Source organism: Miscanthus floridulus, chromosome 1 (genome assembly GCF_019320115.1).
Source record: "Miscanthus floridulus cultivar M001 chromosome 1, ASM1932011v1, whole genome shotgun sequence".
NCBI classification, from domain to species: domain Eukaryota; kingdom Viridiplantae; phylum Streptophyta; class Magnoliopsida; order Poales; family Poaceae; genus Miscanthus; species Miscanthus floridulus.
The window spans coordinates 200,256,138-200,268,347 of record NC_089580.1 but is presented as its reverse complement, the minus strand read 5'-3'; positions in this window follow the sequence as shown (position 1 = coordinate 200,268,347).

The following is a 12,210-nucleotide window of genomic DNA, read 5'->3' as shown; positions in this document are numbered from 1 at the left end:
TTTTGTTGAAGCTGGACATTTCAATGGCATTCGACACGCTCTCCTGGCCCTTCCTGGTGGAGGTCCAGCAAGCGCATGGGTTCAGCGACAAATGGTGCAGCTGGATTGAGACACTACTCAGCACGGCTTCATCGCGGATACTACTGAACGGACGCCATGGTCCGTCCATCAGGCACATGAGAGGGGTACGTCAGGGCGACTCACTGTCCCCAATGCTTTTCATAATTGCGATGGACGTGCTGCACCGATTGTTCCACAAGGTTGCACAGGACGGAGTGCTCAGGAGGATGGCACCGCCGGAGATCAAGTTTCAATGCAGCCTGTACGCCGACGACGCCATACTCTTCATCCGCCCAACTATCCATGAGGTTAATGCAGTAAAGGAGATCCTGAACATCTTCGGTCAGGCATCGGGGCTGCACACCAACCTAGCCAAATGCTCAATCACTGCCATCTATGGAGGTGAGTGTTAGATTGATCTCCTGACCAATAAGCCCAACGGCCTATTGGGCCTTGGTCTCGCGCCCTGATCGGGGGCGCCCAACCCTACATGGTTGGTGGGCCCCCGTCGCACTGCGCTATATAGAGAGGTGGGGGCCGGCGGCTCAAAGCACGAGGTTCGCCGTAAGCCGCAAACCCACCGACAAAACCCTAGACCGATCTAAGAGGGCGCGCAGCCAGCGACGGGAAGCTCCGCTGATCCTTGCCGTCGTCACTGCTACGCCCGACCGCACTGCATCGACGTCCGTGCAACCTCTACTCCACCCGTCGCTGCCCGTGTGCTGCCTCCATCACCGAACCCGCGATGGCCAGCACAACCGCGACATCATCTGGAGGCTCAGGTTCATCACCAGCCCCTCTCTCCCCTATCTCCCTCTCAGTGTAGTGTTCTAGGTCTAAATGTGCATGTGTTTCATGGATCTATGAGTTCATCCGCCTAGATCTACTCTAGTCGATTCACAGAATGTAAACAATGGTACCAGAGCCTACTAGCACGAAGATCTAGAACAGGTACCGATTAGAAAAGAAAAAAGACGAAGAGATCCAGTGCAGATCTAAGCAGAAAAGGGTCACCCGACGTTCGGTTGAACCCTAACTCGATCCGTCGGATCTGAGAAAAGAAGAAGGGCTCCGTTTTCATGCAAAGAACGAACCCTAAAACCCGAAGGTGATTCGGGAAAAAGAAAACAGCGTCGTGACTAACCCTAACCCTAACCCTAATCGGGAAAATAGTGCAAAAATACGAATCAAAGAAACCGAAAGGGGAAGAGGGTAGCATACCTCGCGTTTGCGCGGTACTGCAGCCACGACGGGATCCGGCGCCCGCTCGGTGACTGACTGAGAAAGAAGAAGAACCGATTTCAAATCGGAAAAGCAAAACAAAACCCTAAAAGGAAACCTACCTGGGCTCTTACCCACCGCCGGCGGCATCACCACCGCGCGGATAGGAGACCGCGGCGTCGCTCCCGAACAGCGCGCGGGACAGGGCCGAGATCCGCACGCCAAGCGGTCACGGCAACAGGGCACCACCATGCGGCCCCTCGACGGCGGCGTGCTCAGCCTCGGGCGAGCACGCACGCCGGCGAGAGGGCGCTGGACGGTGCCGCCCTTCTTCTCCCTCAGCCACTGAGGACGGCTGCTGCTGCGGGTCTCTCCGAGCTGCGCTGCGGGGTGAGAGAGAAGGAGAGGAAGAGAATGAACCTAGGGTTCAGGGAGAAGCGCCGGCCGGGGGGTTTTGTTCGGGCGAAACGGCCGGACAGCCGTCCGATCCGATCCAGCGATTAGGATTTGCCGGACCGGCTTTAGGCCCAGGCGGGAATGGATGCGCGGCCGAATTCCCGGCCTAGGCCCAGGTTGCGGCCTGGGCGCGGGGGAGCGCTGGAGCGCGCAGCTGGGCCGCAAGCCGCTGGGCCGGGTGTGCTGGCTGGCGCGCGCGCGCGAGAAAAGGCCATGGGCCGAATTTTGGTGGGCCGCGCGTGTGCTGGCTGGGCCGAAATGGCCAAGTAAACAGTAAAGTAACAGTTTTTGTTTTTCTTATTTTCCAGAAAACAGTTTGATCGATTTGAATTGATTTTTATGATAATTTTCTGTACAAAATTTATCCAACGATATTTTTTGTTCAGTAAACAGTAAATTTGCTTCTGGAAAATAGAAAAAAGATTATAAAATGCTAAAGTTTCCGCTGCGTATTTAAAGTTGTAATTTTCGTTATTAAATTCGAACCAACGGGAGAATTTAATTTTGAAAATGGATATGTTTTAAATAGATTATAATATTGTTGTTATTCTGACCAACGTTGATTAATGGCAATATTATAATATTTTTGTTATACATTAATTCTATTTCTGCCCAACGGTGATGTAGAATTAGTGTAGAAAATAATTGTATGTTTTAATTTTGACCAACGTTAAACTAAGGCATGCAATTATTGTTGTCATTTCTGTTCTCACCCCATTTGAATTACGTTTTCAGGAGGATACAACTTAATGAGTTGTATCAAAGAAATCCCCACTCTAAAAGGTGATAACTATAATGAGTGGAAGAAAAAGATAGACCTGGCCTTTATCCTCGCTGAGGTGGACTGGGTTGTCACCACACCGTGTCCCAATGAACCTGTGGCACCGGTGAGGGAGACAGATGAGACTGATACTGCATGGCAGAACAGAGAGCGGGATTTTGCTCTCGTAAAGATGTCCTATGACCTTGAGCATAGGAAATGGGTCACTGCCAACAAGAAGTGTCTGGCAGTGATAAAGAACACGATTGAGCCTGCTATTGTGGGCTCAATTCCAGACTGTGATACGGTCACAGAGTACCTAGACAGAATAAAGAGTCAGTTCACTGGCTCTTCAAAGACATATGCAACCCAGCTGATCAAGCAGCTGGTTACAGAAAGGTACTCTGGTGGCGGCAGTGGCATTAGAGAGCACATACTGAGAATGAGCAATCTGGCATCTAAGCTCAAACCAATGGATTTGGCACTCAAGGATGAGTTTCTTATTCATTTGATTTTTGCTTCTTTGCCCAAAGAATTTGACACCTTTGTTGTTAATTACAACATACAGCCTGAAAAATGGGATTTAGAAAAGCTCATTGCCATGTGTGTGCAGGAGGAGGAAAGAATAAAAGTTTCACAAGGTGGTTCTGTCAACTACCTAAAAGATAAGAAAAAGAACTATAATAACAGCTCTTCCTCCAAATCATCTAGAAAAGGTCCCATGCAACAGTCTCAGAACCAGCAATTCCCAGTGGCTAAAGACCAGTGTCTCCACTGCAAGAAGACAGGGCATTATAAAAAGAATTGTCCTAATTTCTTAAAGATAATTATGAAGAATAAAGGTGAGAACATTATTACGTTCGTAAATAAATCCTTGTATGTAAAGTTTTCAAAATCTACTTGGTGGATTGATTCAGGTGCAATTATTCATGTTGCTAATTCATTACAGGGATTCCGTTCGATGAGAACTTTGCAAAGAAGCGAAAGTTTCATTAAAGTAGCAAATGGAGAACAAGCAGATGTTGAGCCGTTGGTGATCTTCCGTTAGAGCTTGCTGATGGCTTCATAATTATTCTTAGAGATGTTCTTTATGTACCTTCTTTGCAAAGAAATTTGATTAGTGTTTCAAAGTTGGACCATGATGGTTATGATTGCCATTTTGGAAATGGCAAATGTCAGATATTGTTTAATAATAAATGTATTGGTCTTGCCTTCCGACAAGACGAGCTTTATTTGTTATCACTTCGTGAAAATGTTAATTCCGTATGTGATGTGAATGAAAATGTATCCTCATCGAACAATGAAAACAGAAAACGAAAGAGAGCTCAAGATGCGTTGTCGAAATTATGGCACTGTCGTTTATGCCATATTTCGAGGGGGAGAATAGAAAGACTAGTTAAGAATGATATTCTTCCTCCATTAGAGCTCTCAGAGTTGGAACAATGTAGAGATTGCATAAAAGGAAAGTTTGTAAAGAAAATTAAGAAAGATGCCAAACGAAGCGCAGGAATTCTACAGATTATTCACACAGACATATGTGGTCCTTTTCCTGTGAAAAGTGTGGATGGTTATGATTCATTCATAACATTCACAGATGATTATTCTCGTTTTGGCTACATTTATCCAATTAAAGAAAGAACAGAATAGAAAGACTAGTTAAGAATGATATTCTTCCTCCATTAGAGCTCTCAGAGTTGGAACAATGTAGAGATTGCATAAAAGGAAAGTTTGTAAAGAAAATTAAGAAAGATGCCAAATGAAGCGCAGGAATTCTACAGATTATTCACACAGACATATGTGGTCCTTTTCCTGTGAAAAGTGTGGATGGTTATGATTCATTCATAACATTCACAGACGATTACTCTCGTTTTGGCTACATTTATCCAATTAAAGAAAGAACAGAAGCGTTGGATAAATTTAAAATATTTAAAGCAGAAGTTGAAAATCAGCATGATTTAAAGATTAAGATAGTCAGGTCTGACCGTGGAGGAGAGTACTACGGTCGGCATACCCCATATGGACAAGTTCCTGGACCTTTTGCAAGGTTCTTACAGGAGAATGGTATAGTCGCCCAGTATTCAACACCGGGCGAACCTCAGCAGAATGGAGTAGCTGAAAGGCGTAACCGTACCCTGATGGATATGGTGCGTAATATGATAAGTTACTCCACTTTACCCATGAGTCTGTGGATGGAGGCGTTAAAAACCGCCATTCATATTCTCAATAGAGTACCAAGTAAGTCGGTGCCCAAAACACCGTATGAGTTGTGGACAGGAAGAGTACCCTCACTTAACCACTTGCGTGTGTGGGGGAGCCCTGCTGAGGCTAAAGTTTTTAACCCAAACATTGGGAAGCTAGATCCCAAAACAGTGAGTTGCCATTTCATTGGCTACCCAGAAAAGTCAAAAGGTTTTCGTTTCTACTGTCCTAACAGACATACGAAGTTTGTGGAAACAAGACACGCTGTCTTCCTAGAGGATGAAATGATTAGGGGGAGCATGGTAGCTCGAGAAATTGACCTTGAAGAGAAGTGGGTGTATGCACCCACTCCGATCATTCATGAGCCATTTTTCTCACTACCTACTATTGCTGCACCAACAGGACAAGACACTGTGGTGCCAGCACCTGTTGTCATTCCGCCTGTGGCAACAATGAATGAAGATGAGGAAACTGTGCCTCAGGATCCTATAGAACCTATTGCCACACATGAGGGGGAGCAACAACAGCCTCAAACAGAAAATGTGCCAATTGAGGAGGCCCCTAGAAGGTCTCAAAGAGTTAGAAAATCAGCTATTCCTGCTGATTATGAAGTATACAACACTGAAGAATTTCAAATGGAGGATGATCCCACCTCATTTGAAGAAGCCATGAAAAGTGATCATTCATCAAAGTGGCTTGAGGCCATGGAAGATGAGATGAGATCAATGAATGCAAATAAAGTTTGGGATTTAGAAATAATTCCTAAAGGAGCCAAAACAGTAGGCTGTAAATGGGTCTACAAAACAAAACTTGACTCTCAAGGGAATATAGAGAGATATAAAGCCCAACTTGTGGCAAAAGGCTTTACACAAAGAGAAGGGATTGATTACAACGAGACCTTTTCTCCAGTCTCATGTAAGGATTCTTTCAGAATCATAATGGCATTAGTGGCACATTACGATTTGGAATTACATCAGATGGATGTAAAAACGGCATTTCTCAACGGAGACTTAGATGAAAATGTTTACATGGCACAACCGAAAGGTTTTGTCATGGAAGGAAAAGAACGTTTGGGATGCCGCCTAAAGAAATCTATTTATGGATTAAAACAAGCTTCAAGACAGTGGTACTTGAAGTTTGATCAGACAATAAAGAATTTTGGGTTTAAAGATAATGTTGTGGACAATTGTGTCTACGCAAAGTTTAAGAATGGGAAGTTTATCTTCCTTGTCCTGTATGTGGATGATATCTTACTTGCTAGTAGTGATGTCAGTCTACTACTGGAAACAAAGAAGTTTTTGTCCTCAAAGTTTGATATGAAAGATCTTGGTGAAGCTTCGTTCGTTCTAGGGATCGAGATTCACCGAGATAGAAGTAAAGGGGTATTAGGACTGTCACAAAAGGCATACATAGAAAAAGTCTTAAAGAAATTCAGTATGCACAAATGTAGTCCCTCACCTGCTCCTATAGTCAAGGGCGATAGATATGGGGATTTTCAATGCCCTAGGAACCAATATGAGATCGATCAAATGAAAGTGGTTCCATATGCTTCAGCTGTCGGAAGCTTGCAATATGCTCAAGTATGTACGCGCCCTGACTTGGCAGATTCCAGAGCAATCCTGGAATAGAACACTGGAAATTGGTAAAGAAAGTCTTGCGTTATTTGCAAGGAACGAAAGGCCTCATGATGACGTATAGAAGATCTGATTCACTCCATATAGTGGGATATTCAGATTCTGATTATGCGGGAGATAATAGAAAATCCACGTCTGGATATGTCTTTACTCTCGCAGGGGGAGCTATTTCATGGAAAAGCTCAAAGCAAACCGTCACTACATCGTCCACAATGTATGTCGAGTTTGTAGCATGTTATGAGGCAACGGGGCAGGTGAACTGGCTAAAGAAGTTCATACCCGGTTTGAAGGTGGTTGACGACATCAATAGACCACTGAAGTTATACTGCGATAATAATCCAGCAGTACAATATGCTCACAACAATAGGTCAAGTGGTGCTGCCAAACACATTGACATAAAGTATTATGTTGTGAAGGATAAAGTCCGGGATCAAATGATAAGTCTTGAGCATATAAGTACCGAAAAGATGCTTGCGGATCCGCTTACAAAAGGCTTACCACCCAACGTGTTCAGAGAACATGTAGCCGGCATGGGTTTAAGGGAAAGCCTATGATTCCTGGACTATAAACGGCCCAAAAGTTAAAGTAACTATTTCAGATCAGAGACGTGCATTGTAGTTGTTAAATCTATCGGCGATTGACCGTGACGATGAGACATGCTCTATGCATCATCTGTGAAGAAATGAGTAAGGATAAAAGGATTGAAGTTCAAAGTTTAAAGATAAAAGTAATAGTGAGATCAAGGGGGAGAATGTTAGATTGATCTCCTGACCAATAAGCCCAACGGCCTATTGGGCCTTGGTCTCGCGCCCTGATCGGGGGCGCCCAACCCTACATGGTTGGTGGGCCCCCGTCGCACTGCGCTATATAGAGAGGTGGGGGCCGGCGGCTCAAAGCACGAGGTTCGCCGTAAGCCGCAAACCCACCGACAAAACCCTAGACCGATCTAAGAGGGCGCGCAGCCAGCGACGGGAAGCTCCGCTGATCCTCGCCGTCGTCACTGCTACGCCCGACCGCACTGCATCGACGTCCGTGCAACCTCTACTCCACCCGTCGCTGCCCGTGTGCTGCCTCCATCACCGAACCCGCGATGGCCAGCACAACCGCGACATCATCTGGAGGCTCAGGTTCATCACCAGCCCCTCTCTCCCCTATCTCCCTCTCAGTGTAGTGTTCTAGGTCTAAATGTGCATGTGTTTCATGGATCTATGAGTTCATCCGCCTAGATCTACTCTAGTCGATTCACAGAATGTAAACAGTGAGGACACCCTCCCTGAGATAGTGTCCATCCTTGGCTGCCAAGTGCAACCCTTCCCCATCAAGTATCTGGGCCTGCCGTTAAGCACGCGAGCAATCCCGAAAGCACATTATCAGTCCCTGGTCGAGGCTGTTGCTAGGAAACTACCACCGAGTCACGGCACGTTAATGGCAAGGAGAGGCAGATTGGTTTGGGTCAAGTCCGTGCTCCGGGCAGTTCCCATTTACGCCATGATGGCAGAACATCTGCCACCGTGCGCAAGAAAGGATCTAGATGGCATCTGAAGAAGGTTCTTCTGGGCTGGAAATGACCAATCGGTAAGAGGGAAATGCATGGTAGCATGGCAAACTTGTTGCTGGCCGACGCAGCTAGGAGGACTGGGGATTAGCGACCTCAGGCTTGCTGGTTTTGCTCTTCAGACGCGATGGTTATGGCTGCAGAAGACTGACCATGATCGAGCATGGAGCCAGTTGCCGATCCGAACATCCAAAGAAGTTCAGGCTTTCTTCAAAGCTTCAACGTTCACAAGACTGGGTGACGGACAGACGGCACTGTTTTGGGAGGACGGATGGATCGATGGCCAAGATGTCGCCAGTCGCCACCATCGCCCCATATCTCCACCAGAGAGTACCTCAACGAATACGACGCAAGCAAGCCGTCAGTGATGGGCTTCAAGGCAGAGCCTGGGTGCGCTGCATATCCGGAGGGCTCTCAGTGCAAGAGCTGACAGACTATCTTCATCTTTGGGCAATAGTTGACAGCATCCAGCTCTCCGATCAACCGAACAAGACCATCTGGCGCTGGACCGCAGACGGGGTCTACTCCGCTAAATCGGCTTACAATATGTTGCACATCGGCTCAATCACGATGCCCGGCCATAGGTTGATCTGAAAGACTTGGGCGCCTCTTCGAGTAAAGATCTTCCTATGGCTTGCCATGAAGTGCAGGCACTGGACAGCCGACAGAAGGGCGAGGCATGGTCTTGAGGCCAGGGAGCTATGCTACCTATGCGACCAAGGTCAGGAGACGATTGATCACATCATCGCCGTCTGTCCTGTATCCAGGGAGGTCTAGCTCCCTGTCCTGCGAGCGCTGCGGCAAAATCTGCCGGCGCCCTCACAAACGGTACTAGCCTGGTGGCGCAGCCTACGGTCCATGTTCACTGGAGACCGGAGAACCGGCATGGACTCTCTCGTCGCCCTCGTCTCCTGGCAGCTGTGGAAGGAGCGGAACGCTATATGCTTCCGGGAAGCGACAGCGACGGTAACCGACCTGCTGCAGATCATCAAAGCCGAAACCGATCAGTGATTCAGGTGGGAGCAAAAGGGTTGAGGGCTCGGGCACAGGGTTAGCTAGCCACATGTTTGTCTTAGCACAGGAAAGTTTGTTTTCACAATGTAGCGTGTAAAAAAAAAACTAACGACAGGGAGGGGCACTCGTGTATTTCAAACTCTATTCCTTCTAATACAATGATACGCACACTCGTGCGTATTCGAGAAAAAAAAAAGGTGTTTCCTTTGTTTACAAAATATAAGAAAGGTTGGAGGAGGATGCACCTAATGCTAGGACTAGGAGGAGGAGGCAGGCACGGGGGCACCACACGTGTGAAGCGAGGAGCTTTTCGGGCGTCACAACTCACGAGTCACAGGCAGCAAGGGTTGTGACGTGCCGTGGGCCGACAGCAAGCGGTCCATGCTGCGCAGCTCGCAGGTGCAAGGAGCCAAGGAGTCATCCGTGCATGGTGGTCTGTGGTCTCGCTGCTGCGACTGATTTTGCCCGTGGCGGCACGCCGGTCGCCGGTCCTCTGGCGTCACAGTTCATGGGAAGCAGCCGGGCACGCAACGCATTTGGCAAGGGATATTTTCTCACCCAGGTCAGATGCTGTCCAGTCCACTATAGGCCACTAGCCACAGCAAGCAGGCAGGCACCTTATCCATTTCTCGCTGTAGAATCTGTGTGCGAAACCCATGGACGTACGCCATTCTCCTCATGGCACAGTACTATTTTCCAACTTGTTGGGCAACGAACGAAGGCGTGTCGACGCCTTGGCATTAGTTGCCAGCCAAACGAGCGAGAGCGAGCAGCGGCATGACGAGCTGGGCCGCGCCATGCCCACATGCGAAATGGAAGATACTCCGTATACCGTATATACTAGAGGCCGCCATGACTCCGGCCGAGGTGTGGCCGTAGATCCAACACGACGCCGAAAGGACGACAGCGAGAGCAATCGATTAGGTCTCTCAGCACACTTGCCAAGTTGCTACTCCATTCCGCCATCACACTTGCCAAGTTGCCACCCGGCCGTCCCTGCATTATTCCCAGCCTAAGCGCTGTAGGATACATGCGCGTCAGCGAAACATCACACCGGACATGGATTTTTTTTAGTTGTGTATCTATGTTTTTAGTTGGATTCGTATTACGCACTGGGATGTTACAGAATGCTGATATAAACTGGACAGCTAGGATTTGAACCCACGTTCGGATAGCTACTCGATTTGATTTATATCAAATATTTATTTGCATTTACCTATGGTTATAAGAGAAAAAAAAATCATCGTACAAGCTAAAGTAGCGATCAAAAGCATATATGCATGCATATACACGCATCCTTTGATTCCCGCCCTCATGCGCTCGAGCCTAACACATCCCTATTTTTGTCTTGGTTCGGATGTATTCTTACTCGTACAAGTTTTGACAACATTATTCGTGCATGGTCCTCTTCTAGCACATCCTGACACAGTTAGTCGTACGGCCCGTTCGTTTCGGCTTATACGATCGTGGATTATAAGCTGTAACAGTATTTTTTCTCACACAAAACCAGCTAGCAATACTTCTGGCTTATAATCTACAATCGTTTCAGCCGAAACGAACAGGCTAATGAGACTCAACTGGCTAATGGCTTGTTTGGTTGCTCTGGATTGAGTCACTGAAATGATTTCAGCTGGAATTTGCTCACTAATTTGCATAGTTTTGAAAAGCTCAAATAGTTCCCGGTTCAAATCCAGGGCAACCGAACGTATAGCCTAAGACAACTTATAAAAAGCACAAGAGGAAATCTGAAAACACTTAACACTTGCAGGTGCTAGATGGTACTAATGAAGAAGTGATTTGCTGGGTTATCTTCCATGCAAGTTTTCACGTAATATATGTCAAATCAAAATAACATATAGCATGACTTAGAGACTTATTTTATTCTATGTGGAATACATATAATAATATCGGATATATACCATGTACGGATTGGAGGGAAATTATTCGGGATACGAAATGGAAGACAATGAAAAACGAATTTACTTGCTGCTGTTTTGAAACAGATGCAGAGATCTCTAAACATAGCTCAGACAGATGCGAACAGTTGACAGTTGACTACCTGTTTCATCAGAAACTGATTGGCAAATATGACTTGCAGACTACAATTAATATACTCGTTGTACTAGCAATTAGCTAGCGGGTGTTTCCCAGGTTCATGCAGGAGCTGCAGCCTGCGCCGCGAGGCCGGGTCACCTTTGTCGCTCGCTGCGCCTGAGCCACTCCTCGTGCCCGACGATTCCACGCCACAGTTTCGCGCGTGGGCGGTACCGGTGGTGGGCCGCGCGCACGACGTCGCGGGGGTGTCCAGCCGTCCAGGCCACGGGGGGACGGGAGCCGAATGCAGGCGAACGCTGCTTGATAGGCCTGTTGCCATCGCCGGACGCCGGTGTCAGCTTCAGTGCGAGTCCCTGTCCTCGCCAGGCGGGGGAGACGGGAGACGGGAGAAGCCATCCAGGGAGTAGAGGAGTATCCAGTCTCTGTTCGTTTTCCTGAAATTTGGGTTATGCTGTTGCTTATGCTAATTTATTGTGAGAGAAAAATATTCAACCGAGTATTCACATTGCTATCGCTCGCTCCTTGTCCTGCCTCTGCCTGCCTGCCCGACGACCGATTGGCCGATCCGTTAGGGATTTTTTTTTTAATTTTAACCCTTTTTTAATATAATTTTAAATCTAACACTGTCGGTTTTTTTAAAAAACCGACACTTTTGGTCGCGCCCTGATCCGTGGAGCGGCAGAGCCGGGTATAACCACCACCGCGGCCTCTTGCCCGAGCAGTCGGCGTTCCGCGAGAAACGCAGTGCCTTCGCCCGCGCCAGCCCGCCACCGAGGACGCCGTCCGCCGCGGCCGCGTCCGCCCACGCCAGCCAGCCCGCCCACGCCAGCAAGCCAGCCGCGTTCAGCCAGGCAGTAAGCGAGCCGCGCTAGCCAGGCCGCCGGCCAGAACCTCCGGTCACGCAGGGCGGCTACCCGCCTAGACGCTGCAGCGAGGTACTCCACTAATATAGTTACCACAGTTAATAAAGTTAGTAAAATTATCAAAGTATAGCTAGTATAGTTAGTAAAGTTAGTTAGTATACGTCATATAATAAGTTAGTATAGGTAGTAAACTAAGGTAGTTTAGTTAGTACAATTATTTACTCTAGTTGTATATTGGATTTAGTCTAATAAGTTGTTGTAGTTAGCCTTGTATAGATGTTAATATTTGATTAGTTAGTATAGTTATAGTTAGAAAATGTAATAATGTTAGTATGGATATTACGTACGATGATTTCGACGACTTGATGAAGTTTCTTAAAATGCTTTTGCAGA